The sequence below is a fragment of the Antechinus flavipes genome, chromosome 2 (genome assembly GCF_016432865.1).
Source record: "Antechinus flavipes isolate AdamAnt ecotype Samford, QLD, Australia chromosome 2, AdamAnt_v2, whole genome shotgun sequence".
NCBI classification, from domain to species: domain Eukaryota; kingdom Metazoa; phylum Chordata; class Mammalia; order Dasyuromorphia; family Dasyuridae; genus Antechinus; species Antechinus flavipes.
Genome location: NC_067399.1, coordinates 653,873,798 through 653,894,302, shown reverse-complemented (window position 1 = coordinate 653,894,302; position 20,505 = coordinate 653,873,798). Strand labels below are relative to the sequence as shown.

Below are 20,505 nucleotides of genomic sequence, written 5' to 3'. Positions count from 1 at the left end.
CTTTGGAAAAGCATATTAGACCAGATGACTTTTGAAATCTCCTTACAGCCTTAGAAATCTTATGATTAAGGGATCTTAAAGATCCCTTTCAGCTCTGACACTGTGATCACCCCTCCACGGGGTTGGAGGCTTCATCTTTGCTATGGGGCTGTCTCCAGCTCTCCCCCTTCCCAAACATCTCCATGTCATGTTACCTTCCCCTCCCCTGACTGGTGCCTCTTTTTGTATTGTCTTACCCCATTAGAATAAAAGTCCATTGAGGGGAGGCCCTGCATATATTTGTGTTCCTGGAACCTAGCACAGTATGTGGCACATGGTAAACATTGAAATTTGATCCTATCTGTCTATTATGTTGATTTAATGCCACCAGAGTCAACTTTGAAGATATGAGAAGGGAACAGCCAGGCTTTCACAAATTATATTTTGCAGCAGGCTGAATCTTTATATTAACAATGGACTAAAAAGGGCAAAGAATACGAAATCCCCACTGTGCTTATTGTTTGTTAACTATTAAAAGCATGTGATTTAGTGGAACAAAAAACTGCCTTAAAGATTCCCTCCTTTTCTCCCAGAATAAGATGTCTCCTATGCATTTGTTAACATAATATAAGATTCCTTAGCAGATGCAATAGAGATAACTCTGTTCAGCATCCTTGACTATAAATAATACCAAGTAAGGCAAAGCACAGAGGAACATATGCTGACTGAAGCACAAAATGTTTGCCACTGCCATGCAGAAGGCCCACCATGGAGAACAGAAAGAGGGGCATTTCCTATAAATGGTAAAATCCACAAAATGGCTATTTGTACAATCCCCAGCATTTAGTAAGATCCATGACCTCTTAAAAGAGTTAGGCCTAACAATCCACACAGAAAATTCAAAATGGATGAATATATAAGGAATATATAAGGAAATAAAAATAGCTAGCATTTATATGGTCCTTTAAGGTTTGCCAGTCCCTTGACAAACATTATTTCCTTTTAATCTTCATAACAAGCCTGGGAGATAGGCACTATCTTATTATCCCCATTTGCTCTTGAGGAAACTAAAGTAGATAATGGTTGAACTCACGGTCACACAGCTAGCTAGTGATTGAGATTGGATTTGAACTCAGGTCTGCCTCACTTCAGGTCTAGTACTCTCACTTACTATGCTACCTGACCAGAAATTGAGTCACTCATGGTAATGAAATATAAAAGGTGCTGGACTGGGCATCAAAAGGCCTGGGTTCAAATACCAATGCTGCCATTTACTATCTGTATAACTATGGAAAAATCATTTACCCTTTGTAGGATTCAGTTCTCTTGTTTATAAAATGAGGGGATGAACTACAGGACTTTTAAAGTCACTTCCAGTTCCATGATCCCTTAGCCTGCTTCAAGAATGAGGAAAAACTAATAGCCCATGTGTTTCATTGCTATCCAGGGACAGAATGAAACCTAGACTGGGAATTCTTAACCAGAAGTCCATGGACCCTCAAGGGATCTTGATATATTTCAAAAGGTCTGTGGAGTTGGATGGGGAAAGTTAGATTTCTGTTTCAATATAATCGTTTTCCTTTGTAAATGAAAGTATTTCATATTCTGAAAAGGGCAACATAGATTCAGCAGATAGCTACAGGGGTTCTATGATATACAAAAGAATAAGAATCCTTATGCAGGAGAAAACCCTTCAGTCCATTCAATGGACCTTGTAGGAGGACCAGAGCCATAGTCTTAACTTAGGGAAACAAGGTCAGGCTGTATTCTGCACAAAGGAGAGAATCCACAGATCCCAGATGCATTAAAATATTGAAAAGGAAGCATAAATGGTTAAAATGCCCTCATAAATGAAGAAACTTTTTCAACTCCATCATTGGCCTCCTCTCTCCCCATTATGGAGGTACAAGTCTTGATGATCCCGGGAGTCCTGGACTCCCTGGGCCACGCTGAGGGGGAACATGGGGTTGTTTTGAAAGGTACTGGCTAGATCAGAACAGTTGGTTCTGCTCTGAATTAATTGTGCAACCTTTGGCAAAGCACTTTCTCTTTCTGGGTCTCAGCTTCCCCCCTCAGGAAATGAGAGAGTTCTCTAAAGTCTGTCCTAGATCTGATAGACAAGGGAATTCCATTCAATGAACACTGAGAATCTCTTCTGACATTTTGTCTGTATATGTCTGAATCATAAGTGACCTAAGTATTGGGCTCTTGGAGACATTCTACAAATCAATTCTCACTTCCACCTGGAGGCTATTTCACTGGGCAGTGTAACACAGTATAAGGCAAAGAGAAAGGATTTGGAGACAGAAGATCCAGGACTAATCCCAGCACTGCTGCTCACTCCCAGTGTGATCTGGGGTGTCATTTCCCCTCTCTGTAGCTCATGAGTGGGGAAGGGGAGACTAGGTGACCTTTAAAGTCCCCTAAATCCTGTAAGAAATCCCTTGAAGGCAATTGAAGGCCCCATCTGTATCTCATTCTTCAGGCTGAACATGTCAGCTCAATCAAGCAATCCTTATGTGAGAGATAGCATGGCATAATTTGGAGCATTGGACTTGGTGGCAGAAAGACATGGGTTTGAATCTTGCTTTAATCAATCAATCAATAAACATAGATGAAGCACCTACTATGTGCCAGGTACTTTGATAGACACCATTGATTCAAAATGAAAAAGGAAACAAACCCTGATCTCATCTCAAGGAATTGACATTTTATCAGGAGGCACCATGCATGTATGTACATATATGATCTCAGTGAATTATGAGTTCCTTTTTATGATCCCAACTGCAGCCCATCCATGCCTGCCCATGCTGAGCAGCTCTTGGACCTTTGCACCCAATATAGTGAAGGCCTTTCTTGCTTCCTCCTGACCAGCAGAAAGAATATCCTGGCTGTCCACTATCATCCATTGTTCTTGCCACATTTTCTTCTCTCCCACCATTCCTCAATGACCTTTTCTTCTTTAGTGTATTTCCTTGGTTATAAATGTCTTCCTCCCTGCTCACATCCACCGTGGGTCCTTCCATTACCTTTGTGGAATAGCCATCTTTAGTTCTTGAGAGGCTATGTTGTTCCACTTCTTCCCATTTTTCTCTTCTTCAACTCTGAGCTTAGCTCATTGTTCATCTAAGGATGGACCAAATTAAAAATCAGCATTAGAGTGACTTTCTAAGGCAGCTGGGTGGTTCAGTGGATAGACTATTGGACTAGAGAGCCAGGAATGTCTGAATTCAAATCTCATCTCAGGATTTATTAGCTGTGTGACCCTCAGAGAGTAATTTACCCTCTGTCAGCCTCAGTTTCCTCACCTGTAAGAATGGCATATTGATGGGGCCTACTTCACAGAAGGTGGACAAATAAGGTAACACCCATAAAGCATTTTGCAAACCTTAATATGATATCAGTGCACACTATTTTAAGGATCCCAGGGAACTCAGGGTTCCTAACAATAGAACCACTCTAAGCATTGGTTTTCTCATCTATGAAATGAAGGGAATAGAATTGTACTTCTCAGGCTTGTTTTATGGCCCTTCAAACACTTTTGCAACCAATCAACAAGTATTTGTTATGAGCCTTCTGTATGCTGGGTGCTACACTAGGCACAGGGAATAAATACAAGGACACAGAATGAAATGATCCCTGCTCACAACGAACTTACATTCTGATATCTTCATGTTTTATAGATATCACTAGTCAGAAACTTTACTGTTATACAGAATCACAGTTGTCAAGCCCCAAAAAGAGCTGCCTGTCCCTTGTGAGATAATGAGCTCCTTGTCAGTGGAAGTATGATAGTAGAGACTGAAAGATGCAGAGGAGGTGGGGGGGGGGAGGAAGATGGGGGAGGAGGTGTTCCTGTATTGAAGAGGAGGTTAGCCTGGATGATCTCTGAGGGAGTTAAGCCCAGTACTCCCCTGGGCCTTTTCTATACAGCTGCCTCATCTCTGGGATATTCCCTTACAAAGTCCTTTTGGATAGGAGGCCAGCGATTCAGTTTATGAGGATAATTCCCCACTAAATGGTGATATTTAGCCTAATAGAACCAGACAGATCATTCAGGGCAGTAATATACTCCCGCTCCCAAACGTTTAGCTTCCTCTGACTTAACTCCTCTATAAAGGATATTTCTTTCTCTCTACCAGCCAGAGGAATGGTTTTGACCTTGAAAGAAAAGAGAGGATAGACTTCCTCTCTCTCTCTCTCTCTCTCTCCTCTCTCTCTCTCTCTCTCTCTCTCTCTCTCTCTCTCTCTCTCTCTCTCTCTCTCTCTCTCTTTTTCTCTCTCCCCTTCCCTCTCCCTCTCCCTTCCTTCCCTCTCCCTCCCATTCCCTCTCCCCATCTCTTCCTCCTAAATATTCAAGTGAGACATTTTGCTTAAACAATTTATGCCCTGTGGACAGATTTATTCTGCTTAGCTGCCAGCAGCAGGCAGGCCTGGTTACTCACTTTGGAAAGGTTTCTTTCCCTCCCTTCCTAGAATCAGGAGCCCCTTGCCTGGGATGGGCCTGGGGCAGCTGTGGGTTCATGGGCAGGTGCTGAGTCAGGTAGAGCTGCCAGATGGCCTCACACCTGGGGCCAGAATGATTCCCCGAAGCCGTCTCCATAGGGGCCTTCTGAAGCTCTCTATCTGCCTCCACTTTAAGGGAATGCAGCAGTTTCCCACCTTATTCCACCCTGCCTTGCCTGGTTCTCTAACAATGAAGCTGAGAGCTCTCTAAGGGGAGGGCCCGGATGTTGCCTTCCACCTGTCTCTCCCATCTCATGGCCAACATTGGGTGGGAGCGTAGGGGCAGGGCAGCAAATCCCAACTGAAGGGATTAAAACAGTAAATGTTGGAACATAGAATATCGGAGGTGAGAGTGACCTCATAAATAGAAAATAGAAAAGGAACTACAACAGACTGTATCATATACAATGTCAGACCCACAAAGGCTTTAGAATACAGAATATATAATGCCAATGTTGGAAGGGGCTTTAGAGATTGCATTGATTATCAAGGGCCTCTTAACCTTAGGTTCATGAACCTGGTTTTTTTTTTTTTTAATGTCGGTAATTGCAGTTCAATATATCTGATTTTCTTTGTAAATCTACATAGTTTCTTTGGTGCATTTAAAAACATCTTTCTGAGAAGAGGTCTGTAGGCTTTACCAAATGCCAGAAGGGTCCAGGACACACAGAAATTAATAATCCTTGGTCTAATCCAACTGCCTCACTTTGTAGAGCAGGAAACCCAGGTCCAGCGTGTTTGGGCTGCTTGCCTTAAGTCCCACAACTGCTCAGGATAAATTCAGGATCAGCGTTCATCTTTTTTTGACTCCTGTTTTTTTTTTTTTTCTATACACCAAGGAACTCAATAAGCCCTGGTTGAACTGAGTGTGTGGCGGAGTATGTTAATTATAACTCCACATATTTTTATAGCATTAGGGTAAGAGTGCTGGATTTAGTATCAAAAGACTTAAGTTTGAATACCTGCTCGGTTACTTAGTATGACATCCCAGTTAAATTGCTTTACCTGAATCTCAGTTTTTTTCAGCTATGAAATGGGCATGGTAATAATACATTGTACATTTAGGGTTGTATAGAAATATGACTTGTTCTTTTTGTAAGGAATGCTGCCTTGGATACAGGAGTTTTAAGCATCTTCTTCCCTCTCCCCATTTACCACAAATTCTCTATGTGACACTGGGCAATCTGTTTAATGCTTCTGGGTTTCCATTGCTTTAGATGGAAAGTGGGGTGATTCTACCTTCTCTGTGGCACTAGGGGATCTGATCAAATGAATCCTTAAGATCTCACTTTCCCTGCCCTCGGTGGCCTCAACTCCTGAGTCAGATGTATATGACTCATGGAGAGAAGTAAAGTATGTGGGTATGTATGTATGTATATATGTATGTATGTATTTCTGAAGCAATTGAGGTTAGGTGACTTGCTCAGGGTCACACAGCTAAGAAGTGTTAAGTATCTGCAGTCAAATTTGAACTCAGGCCTCCTGATTTCAGGGCTGGTGCTCTATCTACTGTACCACCTAGCTGCCCCGGGAAGTATTTTTTCCCTTTTTTAAAAAAATTTTTTAATAGTATTTCATTTTCCAAATACATGCAAAGACAGTCCTCAACATTCATTTTTGTAAGACCCTGTGTTCCAAATTCTTCTCCTTCCCTCTTTCTCCTTCTCTCTCCCCAAGTCAGCAAGAAATCTGATATAGGTTAAATATGTGCAATTCTTTTAAACATATTTCTATATTTGTCATGTTGTGCAAGAAAATTTAAACCAAGAGGGAGGGAAATATGAGAAAGAAAAAAGCAAACAAAAAGTGAAAAAACTATGCTTCCATGCATATTCAGTCTCCATAGTTCTCTCTCTGGATGCAGATGGCATTTTCCATCTCAAGTCTATTGGAATTGCCTTGAGTCATCTCATTAAGTCCACAAAGTTGATCATCACATGATTTTATTATACCTGTGTACCATGTTTTCTTGGTTCTACTCTCTGCACTTAGTATAAGTTCATGTTAAGTCTTTCTAGGTTTTTCTGAAGTCAGCCCACTCCAGCAGTCCACACTAGAACTAGAAATCAATAATAATGGTTCATGTTTGGTGACACCTTAAGGCTTGCGAAACACTCGATGTACATCATCCTATTTGAGCCTCACAGTTTATAAATGTGTGAAACAGGATTAAAAGTTAAATTGTTCTGACTCCCAGGTCCAGCATTCAAGCCAATCCACCAAGTGCAAAAGTCGGTACCGCTAAGGCAGAGCTCTATAGGGTTCATATGACTGTAGCTTCATCATCCCTACTCCTTCAATTCTGATGTTCATGGTATATTCTCTGCGGTATTATCATCTATGTCTTGGTACTGACAGATACTCCTGCACACTCCACACAGTGATGATACAAGGGGAGAAAGATCTGGGGTCAAACATTGAGGTTACTGCTTCCCTGCTCGTCTCCATCCCTACTGGTCCCTCCCTTGCACTCACTCCACCTTCACCAAATATTCTGCTCAACCCAGTGCATAGATTGGTCTCCACCTATTAGCAAATATCCCAGACACATTAACCCTCCTCTTGCTCTCACCCTCATAAAAGTTCTCAGCTCCTGCTTCTCTTAGCTGTTCCCCACAGTGATGGGGACCCCTCTTTCTCGGTGCACCTCATATACTCTCTTTGGTTCCCCAGCCAAGCAGTGACCCTTCTTGTACCATAGATGACAGCAGAATAGCTCTGAACGCAGAAGGGAAATGGAGTATTTTCTGAGATGCACCATGGTATAAGAACTGTAGAAAGACAGACAGTTAGGAGGTTTGGGATATAGACCTGATCTTGCCACTATCTAGATGTGTAACCTTAACCAAGCAAATCACTTCTGGGACTCAGTTGTCCAGTTTGTAGACAGCATCTCTTGCTTTCATCGCCCCTTCCCAAAATGCAACGTGCCTGTTTTGGATAATCAATCCCACAGCCAAGGTCCTGTGCCCTTCTACAATAAATACTCTCTCTATTGCCAGATAATACAAAGGACACAGAAATCTAATAGCACAAAAAATTTAATCATGACAAGAAAAAACATAAACAAGGAGGGGAAAAATTCTCTGCGGCCATACAGAAACAAGTAGGATAGTGTATACCTTCAAGGGGAATGATTAAGATAATTCCCATTTTATTCTCTTGACTTTCCAGCATGGAGGAAGAGGACACAATCACTCTGGTACTCAGAGTCCAAGTAATAAAGAGTAAGGGCACAGTGAATCACCTCTTCCTCTAGTATTATAGCATTATAGATCCAGAGCTGGGGGGAACGATTCTGTCCTGCATTCTCTTTTTAAAGATGTAAAACTGAAGCTCAGTCCTCAAGATCAGTAAGCATCACTGATGGCATTGGAAACAGGTCTTGGGAAGCCAGCATCAATGCTGTTGGCACAGCAGTACACTCACTGCAGTTTTGGGGGACTTTCCCATCCTTATTTCCTGGGTTTGAGGATGCCCTAGCTACTCTGCTACCTTCCCTTTTTTCTCTGCTTCTGGCAATATTCTAACTGCTTCTCCTATGTCTGCTGCTAGTCTCAGGCAGCCTCACTTTGGCAGTTAGATGGCACAGTGGATAGAGGCCCCAAAGTCAGGAGGACGCGAGTTCAAATCTGGCCTCAGATACTCCCTATAAATTAGGGTCCTTAGCTGGGGATGACATTATGCCACAGCCAGTTTAAAGATTTGGGAAATGAGTACTACGTGGAAAATGAAAGTGTTCGGCTGATTGCTAAGTCCCCTCATTGCTGATACTCCTCAAAGCTTTGCTCTGTGTTCCTGTCTCATTTCTCCCTCCATCCTTTCCCTTGGAAAACTCATCTGTGTCCAAATTCAGTTGTCATGCACCTCTATGCAGTTGACTTCCAAATCTGTACCTGCAGCTTTAATTTCATTCTCGCTTTTCAATCCTACACCTCAAACTGCCTGCTATAAATTTCCCTCAGATGTCCTGTTGGCAACTCCGAATCAAAATGTCCAAAATGGAACTCATCATCTCCCCTCCCCCACCCCGAATCCACCCCTGTTATCATTTCCCTTCTATAATTTCTGTGCTTTCCAGTCATTCTGACTGGATCCTGGAAAGCCATCTTTCAGGTCAGTTTCATCAACATTCCTCAGCTTTCATCCATCCCAAACACCCTAATTTAGAGCTTTCTCCCTTCTCATCTGGACTATATTAATTATAACCTCTCAATCAATCTCTCTGCTTCGACTCTCTCCAATCTTACCTTCACAAAACTGCCAAAATAACCTTCCTACAGCACAACTAATGTTCAATAGCTCCCTACTATCTTTGGGATTTAAAAACCAAACTTCTTTACATTTAAAGCTCTCTATAATCTGGCTCTATAATCTTTCCAGCCTCATTATCCTTTATCCTCTTTCATGTATTCTATTTGTTGATATAATGTATTTTGATGCAACTGATACTTTCCAACAGATACCTCACCGGCATCCTCCCCCTTCTCCCTGTTAAGCACATTCTTCCCAAATGGTTAAGGAAAACTGTTTGATAATATGATGATAGTATAGGCCACTGGGCACATTGGGAGATTCTCAATTGTTAACCAAAAGGCAGGCAGGCAGGCAAGAGGGAAGGAAAGAAGGAAGAAAGGAAGGAAGGAAGGAAGGAAGGAAGGAAGGAAGGAAGGAAGGAAGGAAGGAAGGAAGGAAGGAAGGAAGGAAGGAAGAAGGGGAAGGGAAGGAAGGAAGGAAGGAAGGAAGGAAGGGAAGGAAGGAAGGGAAGGGAAGAAAGGAAAAGAGGGAGGGAGGGAGGAAGGGAAACAGGGAGGGAAGGAGACAAGGAGGAGAGAGGGAGGAAAGAAAGGAGAGAGGGAGGGAGGGAAGTGGAGAAAGAGAGGGAGGGAGGGAGGGAGAAAGAGAGAGAGGGAAGGAGGGAAGGAGAAAGAGGGAGGGAGGAAAGAAAGGGAAGGAGGGAGGAAGGAAGGAAGGAAGGAAAGAAGAGAAAGAAGGAGGGAGGAAGGAAGAAAAGAAAGAAGGAAGGAGAAAAAGAAGGAAGGAAGGAAGGATTTGTGCTATAACTTTCACTGAATGGTCCCAGTGTTTTCTGTTGTTTTAAACCTGAACTTTATTGCTCCTTAGTGTCAGCTTGATTTAGGTGGTTGGAGTCTCTTGGTATATTGTTCTTTGTCTTGGTGTTCTTTACCTAGTGTCACTTCATACAGATTCTTCCAGGTTCCTTGAAATTTTTCATATTCATCATTCCTTATGGTGGAGGAATATTATATCACATTCATATAGCAGTTTGTTTAGCCTTTCCCCGAGTCACCCACACATGCTTTGTCTGCAGCCTTTTTATTGCAACAAATAAGGGTGCTCTCTATTTTTTGCACATGTGCATCTTTTCTTATGGCAATAATAATAATAGCTAACATTTATTTAGTGCCAACTATATGCCAACACTGTACTGTCCTAAAAGAAAAGAAAAAAGAAGAGTAGAGAAAAAAAGGGAAAAGAATGTGATGAGAAGAAATGGGAAGGGAAGGGAAGAGAAGGGGCAAGTCAAAGGAAGGAAACAGAAGGAGGAAAGGAAGGAAGAGAAGGACGATATGGGAAGGAATTAGGAGGAATAAGAAGGGAGAGATAGGAAGAGAAGGAGAGACAACCTGAATTAATAGTCTGGTAGAGTAGACAGAGCATTGGATTGTAGTCAATGAAACTGAGTTTAAGTCTTAACTATCAATTCTATCTGGGAGACTTTGGGCAGGTCATTCTCTTTCCTCTCTGACTCATCACCTGTAAAATTAGAGAACTGGATCAGACTCTATCTGTAAAGTTTCTAGTAGCTTTGCTGTTGTTAGTGTTCTTTGTCCTAAGTTCTAGAAGAGGACAAGATACATCAGGAGGGATGTTTTGATTTGCAATCAAATTAGATTTAAATGAGGCAGGGCTGTGCCTCATTCTCTCCAGGATCATCTAAATTCAGTGGCAAGACACAGGGTAGGACAACAAGCATTGGCTCCATTCCGGGGAGACCTTGACCTTTTAAAACTAAGGTCTTTCCTAGGTCTCAGTTTGCCTGAGGCAATACCCATTCTGTGATTTCAACTACACTTAGGATCTTGTAATTACTTCTACTACCGAAAATGCAATCACATGGAAGAAAATGGACTTTTTTGTGACTCCACAGAGTAGCGCTGAGACCAACTTAGGAGGATTGCCAGGGATTATTATTTGTTTCAGTTCTGAAGTTCTGGGATACTGATGCTTAATGATTCTAAACAATTCCCTTCCACATATATAAAATGGACATGATCATACTTGTCCTACCTAATTCAGAAGATTGTAACAAAAAGACTTCTTCGACCTTAAAGCCTTTTAAGATCATCAGTCCATAGAATTAAGAGTAAAATGAAGTCTTAGATCATTTAGTTCAATGCCCTCATTTTCACAAAAGTGGAAATTGAGTCCTGGGGAGACTAAATTACTTTATCAAGATCACACAAATAATATGTAGTAGAAGCAAAAGTAGAACTTTGGTTCTACTTTTGTCTCCCATTGCTGTGTTTATTTTAGTACCAAGCCCTATGGGGCAGAAAATTGTAGAGGCCACTTGCGGAAAAATGTGTCTTCCACATTTTGCTATGGACTAGTGATGTTGGAGTTTTTCTCCTAAAACTCTGCCTTTTCCTCATTACCTCAAATGCTTGCATTTTTCCTGTTAAAAATGTTTCCTTTTTTATTCCCTTTCTATTTCATTTGCTTGCATTTTGTCTCTGAGCTCCTTGAGGGCAGGGTCTGGTGTTGTTTTTTTTTTTTTGGGGGGGGGCCTTTATTTTAGTCCTCAGCATTTAGCTGAGTCTTGCACATGCTAGGTACTTGGTAAATATTTATTGACTATTCCTTTTCCTCAAAGGTTTTAATTCTTTTTCTCTTCCCCCCCCCCCCCAATTACTTAGTCTTTCTCTCATTTTTTCCCCAGGATTCATCTTGCTCTGGCTGTCTTGAGCTCTGGCCAACTCTGGAGTCCTCTTCACTGGAAGCCCTAGCACACATCTAGACTGTAGTTTCTCTTGGGTGATCTCACGCCACCCCAGTTCTGCCTGGACCCTCTCAGCAGCAGCACCTTGAGGAAGTACTGGAGCCTCTGCACCTAGCTAAGAGAAAGCCAAGAAACACGGTAGGTTCTGCTTTTTAAAAAATTATCTTTATTCTTCCAATTCCCTTAGTCTTTATGGCTTCAACTGGCCAGGAGACACAAGACATTTTAGCTGAATGGAAGGGACTTGTGTTTAGAGTCACAGAATTTAGGTTCAAATTCTGATTTTCCTAGTTATTAGCCATGTAGCATGGGGCAAATCACCTTGAGACTTTCTGAAATCCCATATTTTCTCATCAGTGAATTGAGGGTACTGTACCAGATGATTTAAAAACTCCTCCAGCTCCGGATCCAATGCCTCTAAGGACTCAAGGCACTCTGGATTCAAGTACAAGTAGACCTCTCTGGATACAATATCTATCAAGTTGTAAGAGACTTATCCTACTTTTGTCCTTTCTCATATATCAGGCAACTAGGCGGCTCAATTAATAGAGTGCAAGACTGAGAAATCCTGGGTTCAAGTCCCACCTCAGTGCCTGACTTGCTATGTAACCCTGAAAAAATCATTTCACTCTCCATACCTTATTTATCTCATCTGTAAAATGTAGATAATGGAACACTATCTCTCAAGGTTACTGTAAAGATCCAAAAAGATTCAGATGTATATTTGTACATACAAATATTCACACACACAATGCTTAAAGTCTTAAAGTGCTCTATCATCATCATCATCACCATCAACATTGTTATCATTACTATTCTTGGCTCTGCTACCAACATGCTGTGTGACTTTGGGCAAGTCATTAAACAGCTCTCTGAGAACGAGGACTGTGTTTTTGCCATTCTTTGTGTTTCCAGCATCTGGCACACGTGTTTAATAAATGCTTATTGACTAAATGACTGGTTTCCTGTGTAATGAGGGAGTTTAACGAAATGATCTTCAAGTTACCTCCTAGCTCAAAAATTCTGTGTTCTTTATTGCCAGGTTTCTTCCAGCTCTGGCATTCTAGATTCTAAAGCCCTTCCAGTTTCAATCATCTAAAACTATACCCTCCCCAGCTTTCGTATTTAATGTTCTAGGATTTTTCTCCATATTCTGACACCCCAGGTTCTAAGGTCCCTTCCAGTCCTGACATTTTTTTGGTTTGGCAAATATCTGTTGGGTATCTTTCTTACCACTATGGAGATGGGAAGCAGGGATTTAAGGCTCATTTGTTCCAGAAGCCCAGCTGGGAACAGGCTCCAGGGGTCCCAGGCAGAGAGAAGGAGATTGAGAGAATCTGAAGAAGAAACAAGGAAGGGAGAAGTTTAACGCTATAACAGTGTGTCGTTGTTCCAGAATCCCAGCTGGGAACAGGCTCCAGGGGTCCTAGGCAGAGAGATGGAGATGAAGAGGATCTGAAGAAGGAACAAGGAAAGGGAGACGTTTAAGGCTATGACAGTGTGTCATTGTTCCAGAATCCCAGCTGGAGACAGTCTCCAGGGGTCCTAGGCAGAGAGATGGAAATGAGGAGGATCTGAAGAACAAGGAAAGGGAGAAGTTTAAGGCTATGACAGTGTGTCATTGTTCCAGAATCCCAGCTGGAGACAGTCTCCAGGAGGTCCTAGGCAGAGAGATGGAAATGAGGAGGATCTGAAGAACAAGGAAAGGGAGAAGTTTAAGGCTATGACAATGTGTCATTGTTCCAGAATCCCAGCTGGGAACAGGCTCCAGGGGTCCTAGGAAGAGAGAAGGAGATTGAGGAGAATCTGAAAAAGGAACAAGGAAGGGAGAAATTTAATGCTATGACAGTGTATTGTTCCAGAAGCTGGGTTGGAGACAGCTCCAGGGGTTCTAGGCAGAGAGATGGAGATGAGAAAGATCTGAAGAAGGAATAAGGAAAGGGAGAAGTTTAAGGCTCTGACAGTGTGTCGTTGTTCCAGAATCCCAGCTGGGAACAGGCTCCGGGGGTCTTAGGTAGAGAGGAGATGGGGAGAATCTAAAGAAGGAACAAAGAAAGGGAGAAGTTTAATGCTATCACAGCATAGCACTGTTGTCCTCCCCAGCCCAGATCTGGCATTGGGAGGCTTGAAATCAGTGGTATTTGATCAAGCTGCTGGAGGTTGAGTGGATGTTAATTGCTCTAAAAATCAGCAGGGGGAGATGATGGTTTGTTTGCTACATCCAGAATTCTGACTTCTCTGAGAAGTCAGCCCTGGATAGGAGATCCCTAGAGGGGGCTCTTTGGCTATGCAATTTTCATTCAGCCACCCCAACTTCTCTGAAGCTCTCTCTGTGCATGTGAGTGGGCTTACTATGCCTATTCAACAAATAAGTAAACTGAGGCCATAAAAATGAAGGGGAATAAAGTTTAGAACTCAGGGCTTCTGACTCTTATTTTTGGTAACAGGTTGCCTCCTATGATAATGTTCATCCTAGGATTAGGGAGAGCAGTATTGTGAGGAGCAGGAAGGAGGGCCAGATCCTGCTTCTGCTGCAGACTATTTGGCCTCTGAGCTTCCTCCAGCTCTAGACCCAGGATGAGGGTGGTAATGGTGGCATGTGAAATTGGTCACTAAGATACATCCAGGACCATTTCAGTAACATCTCCTCTCTCTCCCTCCTCCCTGAGGTAGAGGTTGGAGTCACTGAAATCCCAATCAATCAATACATTTACAGAACATCCAAGGTGATGATGTCCAAGGTGAGGGAGATCTTTCTGAGAACAATTAGTCGTCTGAAAACGGTCAGGATGTACAATGGTTAGTGAACTTTAAGTCCATTATGAGTCACAAGCATAATTTTACTCTCAAAAAAGTCAGGCTACATTAAGAGATATATTGGGGCCAGAGTCAAAGTGAGCAGCTCATTGCTTCAGACCATAAGCATCCATTATGATCAATTCCAGGCTCCACAGTTTAAGTTAAGTTTAAATCAATAAGCTGCAGAGAATCTATCAAGGGTCCTCAAACTATGGCCCATGGGCCAGATGCGGCAGCTGAGGACGTTTATCCCCCTCACCCAGGGCTATGAAGTTTCTTTATTTAAAGGCCCACAAAAGAAAGGTTTTGTTTTTACTATAGTCTGGCTCTCCAACAGTCTGAGGGACAGTGAACTGGCCCCCTATTTAAAAAGTTTGAGGACCCCTGATTAGATGATGGGAAGAGGACTGAGGCTGTGCCCTCTGAGGACTGGCTGAAGATACACCAGTCTGATAACAGTTTCATAGCCACACACACTGTTCTGAGCACTAAAGGGATAAAGATGAAAAAATACCCTATCCTTGGGGGACTTACAATCTAATAGGACTCCCCAAGCATAGCGCTTTTTCTCCTCTTTAGACTTTAAGAAAATATGACATGAATACAAATAAGTTAATGAACAAGTTGTCTGGCTCATGGAAGGGGCAGCACAGTAGAGGGAGCGTTGGACCTGGTGTCAGGAATCCCTGAGTTTAAATCTCCCCCTATCTCTTCTTGTTCTGTAATTTTGGGAAAGCAATGTAACTTCTCTCTCTTTCTCTCTCTCTCTCTCTCTCTCTCTCTCTCTCTCTCTCTCTCTCTCTCTCTCTCAGTTTCCCCATCTGTTAAAAAAGGATAATAATAACACCTATTGCCAAGGTTATTGAGAGTATCAATTGAGGTAATACTTGTAGTGCACTTTGTAAATCTTAAAGCGCCATATAAATGCTAAAGAAAAAAAAGAAATGAAATACTCTGGAAAAATTGAGGAGAGAGAGAGAAGAAGAAGAAAAGAGGATTCTATGACCAAGAAGTGAGCATTAGTGTTGGGGGTAGAATGGGGTGAGGAATGATAACAAGACAGGTCTAAACAACCGTTGTTATTTAAGAGCAACTCAATTAAATGGATTATAGGATCATAGATCTGTGGTTGGAAGGATGTTTAATGATTATCTAGTCCGGGGATTCTTAACCCTCTGGTGTCATGGACCTTTTTTGTCAGTTGATGTCTATAGGTTCTCTTTCAGGAGGATGTGCTTAAATGTATCAAGTAAAATACATGGGATTGCAAAGGAACCCAAATATACTGAAATAGAGTTTTCAGAATATATTTTAAAATATTAAAAAAAAAAAAAGATTACAGACTCTCAGGTTAAGAACTCCAAGACACCCAGAACTGAAAAGGATCTTAGAGGTCATCAGTTCCAATCCCCTTCATTTTACAGATGTCCAGAGAGGTGAGCAATTTACAGAGGGTCACACTGAGTAAGAGTCTTGGGGGAGATTCCCATAACAGTTCTTCGTACTGCTTCTGCCAAAGTGAGTCTCAGAGAGGGAAAGTACCCTGCCCAGCATCAAAGAGATAGAAAGTGAGAGAGCCAAGAGTGGACCCTAGATCCTTTGATTTCAAATTCAGCACTTATTCATTGTTCCACTTTGGTGGTCCCCAGACACGGGCTGCCCCGGGGCTTCCGAGTAACCGTGTGTTTTCCTTGGGTTTCTGCCTTCTTCTACCCACTGTCCCCATGAGGAAAGACCTACTGGTAATTGTGCAAGATAAGCAGGGTCAGGAGGCTAAGGGACCCTGGTGATTCCAAGCTTTGCCAGTCAAAGCGAACCATTAGTAGGGCTCCCTCAGGGTGAGGCTGTCTTTTCACTTGCCCATGCTGTTCTATTTCATCTTAATCCTTGTGAGCCTCCCGGGGGCAGCCTCCCAGAGAGGAGATCCGGTCAGCTCACCTGCTTAATCCTGGACTCTTGATCTAGCCCCCACTGCCTGGCACTGGAGGCAAATTGTAAAGTGAGAGGATTAGTGTCTGGGAAGGGAACAAAGGCTGCAGGAGGCAGGGAGAGAAGGTCAGGCTCCAGCTTTCCACCTATTTCAGCAGCTCTGCAATGAGGCCAGGGGAAGTACTTCAACATCCTGAGGCCCCCATATTCCAGGATGCAGACAGGGCAGAGGAGAGCTGGGAGAGCCAGGAAGCAAGGAGTTGAAGACCCCACTCTGAAGTGTCAAGAATCCCTTTAGGAGATATATGGAGAGAGAGAGAGAGAGAGAGAGAGAGAGAGAGAGAGAGAGAGAGAGAGAGAGAGAAACAGAGACAAAGAGAGAGTGTGTGTGTATATGTGTGTGAGAGAGAATATATATGCATAGTGTGTATATATGTCATATATCAAAATAGTTGATATATCACACACACGTGCATACATACAGCAGCAATAGCCCAAAGCTCTTTTGAGAAGTAGGGTATATCTTATTTCCATGAATCCTCCCCCCTTCCATCACACAAGGTCTTTCTCTCCTTAGACTTTATAGTCAGTGAGAATGGGGGTCATGATCCCCCTGGTCAAATTAGAAACTCTGGGTGCAGGTGCCTTCTTCACCAGATCAGGGACTTCCTTGGGGTAGGGATAGTGATTTTGCCCTCAAATGAAGACCCTCCTAGGAATAGAGATTCCATTTTCTTCCTTCAGATCAGGGCTCCCAGAGAATAAAAACCATATTATATCCTTCAAAATGAGGATTTCCTCAGGGATCATAGGATCATTAATCAATCAATAAGTATTTAATATGTGCCCCACACTACCTTGTGTGCAAAAAAAGACAGTTCCTTCTCTCAAAGCTCTTACATTCTATCAATAAATACAGTTTATGCATATATGTGTGTATCTATAATATGTAGATAGATACATAATATTAAAGCAAGCAAGGTTTTTTGTTTTTGTTTTTTGGCACTTGGGGTAAAGTGACTTATCCAGGACCACATAGCTAGGAAGTGTTAAGTGTCCAAGGCAGGATTTGAAGTTAGGTCCTCCTGACTTGAGATCCAGCACTCTATCCACTGCGCCATATAAATATTTAGACTTCAAATATCATCAATATAGGGAGCTCTACCAATGCAGATGGGCTTTTTCTCTGTTACTTATAGACATGTCTGGAGTACTGAAAGGTTTTCATTTGCCCGTATCATGAAGTTAATATATGTCAGAGGCAGAAATTCAACCCATTTCCAATGACTCCAAAGCCCACTCTATTGATTCCATCACACTGCTTCTCTTCACATACAAAATAAATGCAGGTTAATTTTTGGTGGGGGCTAGGGACTGGCCAGTGGTATTATCAGAAAATGTCACATATAGAAGTTGGTATTTTGACTTAACTTTGAAGGCAACCCGAGCTTCTAAGAAGCAAAGGTCAGGTGGGATTTAATGTTGAAAGGATCTTATAGATTCTCTAAACCAGGGAATCTAAATCTTTTTTCTTCAACAGTCTGGGGAAATGTATAGGCCCTTTTTCAGAATCAGATTTTTAAGTTCATAAGATAACACACATAGGATTACAAAGAAAGACCATCCGATTAAAATATAGTTATTATGCTATTAAAAAAACACAAGTTTGTGATGAACTCTGAATGAAGATAGAAGGATGCTATTTTTTACTTTATTTTTATTGTTTTATTCTATTGGAGTTTCCTTTCCATTACAATACAAAAACATCCCGAGGGCAGACATTATTCTCTTCCCCACCTCCTAGCCAAGGGGCTCCCGAAGGTAGAGCTTTGTCTTCCCCATCAGCATCTCTAGGAGAAAGAACTAAGGCATCCAGCTGTATGGCGCCTTTGTCAGGCCAGGGTGTATGCAGGTAGAAAGAAAGGATTGTTAGAAAGAACAGCATCAGGCTTCTCTGTACTACTCCCCAAACAGGCCTCCAACCAAGAATTCCTCTTCCTTTGCCCACTGTCTGGGAGGAGTCTGGAGCCCAACCTGCTGTGTCTTAGTGGATGGGTGTTGGTGGATTTTGGGTGGGTTGGGGTTTATTTTTCTCTTACCTCCTACTTCAATTAGTCACTGCCTTCTGCTTGGCAGCCTAATGTCTCCATCCCACTCAGCTCCCTGAGCCCAGGCTGTCCATTGAGGAAGCTCCAATAGAGCAAACAGAGATATACCCAACCTCCCACAAAGTTCCACGGTCCTGCCAGATCCTTGGGTGGAAATTTCCTCCTCTGCCTTTTCCAATCTCAATATATATATATTTCCTCCCATCTTTGGACTTCCGGGTGCCTCCTCTGACAGCAATCCCTTTTCATGGTAGATTTATATTCACCTGTTCTCAAGGAAAGAGATCTGAACTAGGAGCCAGAAGATCTGACCTTTACTACTATCGCTTCCACTAATGAACTATGGGACTTTCTGCAAGCCATTTTTTTGAGGGCTTCGATTTCTTCTTTTGTAGAATAGGAGAACTGTGTTAGATAATATCTAAAGTCCCTTCCACTTCTAAGGATTCTGGTCCTAAGCTCCCTATCAACTCTTCAGTGGCTCTTCCCTTTTCTTATGTGTCAAGTTTGAGTCATTGTTCACCCTGATCTTCCTAAAATACCATTTTGATCAGTCATCTTCCTGATCAGGAACTTCCATGTGAGGAAAACTTTCCAGCAATGGGAGTTCTCAAAGGAGAATGGGCTGTCTCAATATGTTCCCCATCACTGCAGGTGCCCAAAACTGAATACAGTACTTCAGATTGGACTTGACCAGGACAGAATAGAGTGATACCCTCATCTTCCTCACCCTATGCCAATGAAGTTCTCAATCCTATGTTTCTTTTTTTAAATTTTTACATTAAGTTTATTTATTTATTGTGTGAGGCAATTGGGGTTAAATGACTTGCCCAGTGTCACACAGCTAGGAAGGATTAAGTGTCTGAGGCTAAATTTGAACTCAAGTCCTCCTGACTCTAAAGCTAGTGCTCCATCCACTGTACCATCTAGCTGCCCAATCCTATGTTTCTTAATGGAACCCAGTTTGAATTAGCCTTTTGACTATCATATGGCATCATGACTCATATTGACCTTTCAGTTGACTAAAACCCTAGGTTTTTTTTTTTTTTTTTCAAATGAAGTACTATCTGGCCATGCTTTCTCATCTTGGAAGCTGATTTTTTAAACTCAAGTATAAGATTTTACACCTACCCCCTTTTCAATTTCTTACTTAGAAGAATCAGTCCAATGTTTAAGTCTTTTGAGATCTTTTTGGATTCTGACTCTGTTATCCAAGACAGTAGCTATTGCTTCCATCCTGCAAATTTGATATTCTCTTGCTATCTTTAACTTAAGCCAAGTCTTATCGACCAGTCAAATAACCCTGCCAAAAAGAGATGAAATGAGTCTGGCAGATCTTTTCTTTATGAAGCCATGCTGGTTCTTTGAGACCATCACTTCTTTCCTAAGTGTTCACCAACAATCAGTTTAATAATACCATTTGCATTCCCCCTCCTCCACCAATGGCCCTTAAGAGGAGAATAGCATGAATGGTGAGAAGTCTGGAGATGGTGCCAAAATGGATTGAATGAGCTGAGAATTTTTAGCCTGAAGGAGAGAAAATGTAAGATTTTATGTCTACAATTATATGAAGGGGGTACTATATAGAAGAGAGTGGTAGACTCATTCCACTTGGCCCTAGAGGAAAGAATCGGGAACAGTGGAAGGAAGTTAAAAAGAAATTAAAGCCTGGTGTCAGGAGGAAAAAACTTACTAAAAATAAGAGTTATCCAAAAGGAGAATATGTTCTTTTGGGAGGTAGTATTGCCCATCACTGAAGGTCTTGAAGTAGAGACTAGGAAACTAATAACTATTTATTAGAAATGTTGTAGAGGAAAGTATATTCAAAATAAGAGTTCGATGCCAAGATGTCCTCCAACTCCAATGTTTTGTGATTCTGAACTTTTATTCCAATGTCATAGACATTGGGCTGGGAATGGCTAAAGAGCTGAATGAGGCTGAAATGGAATGATCAGTTCTTTTAATGCAACAGGAAATTCAAACATATAAAAAGACAGAGAATGGAGTCTCAGATATGTTGTTCCAAACCTTGTCACTAGAATAAGGGGAGGTGGACTAGTCATAAGCCATCCTTCTCAAGGCATGAAGTCACTTTGTGAACTTATTCTGACTTTAAAGAGATCTGGAAAAATCCTGGGCATTCCTCCCTTCCTCATTCAA

General features: G+C 42.0%; 1 protein-coding gene across 3 annotated transcripts in view; it reads left to right on the top strand.

The window, feature by feature from the left end:
• The window catches only part of LINGO1 (leucine rich repeat and Ig domain containing 1), a 506,273-nt gene that overhangs the window by 290,530 nt on the left and 195,238 nt on the right, over positions 1–20,505 (top strand). For all 3 annotated transcript variants that reach the window (XM_051982523.1, XM_051982521.1, XM_051982522.1), the window contains one exon: positions 11,450–11,647. The gene's annotated coding sequence lies outside the window, so the exon portion shown is untranslated. The remainder of the gene's footprint in view (positions 1–11,449; positions 11,648–20,505) is intronic.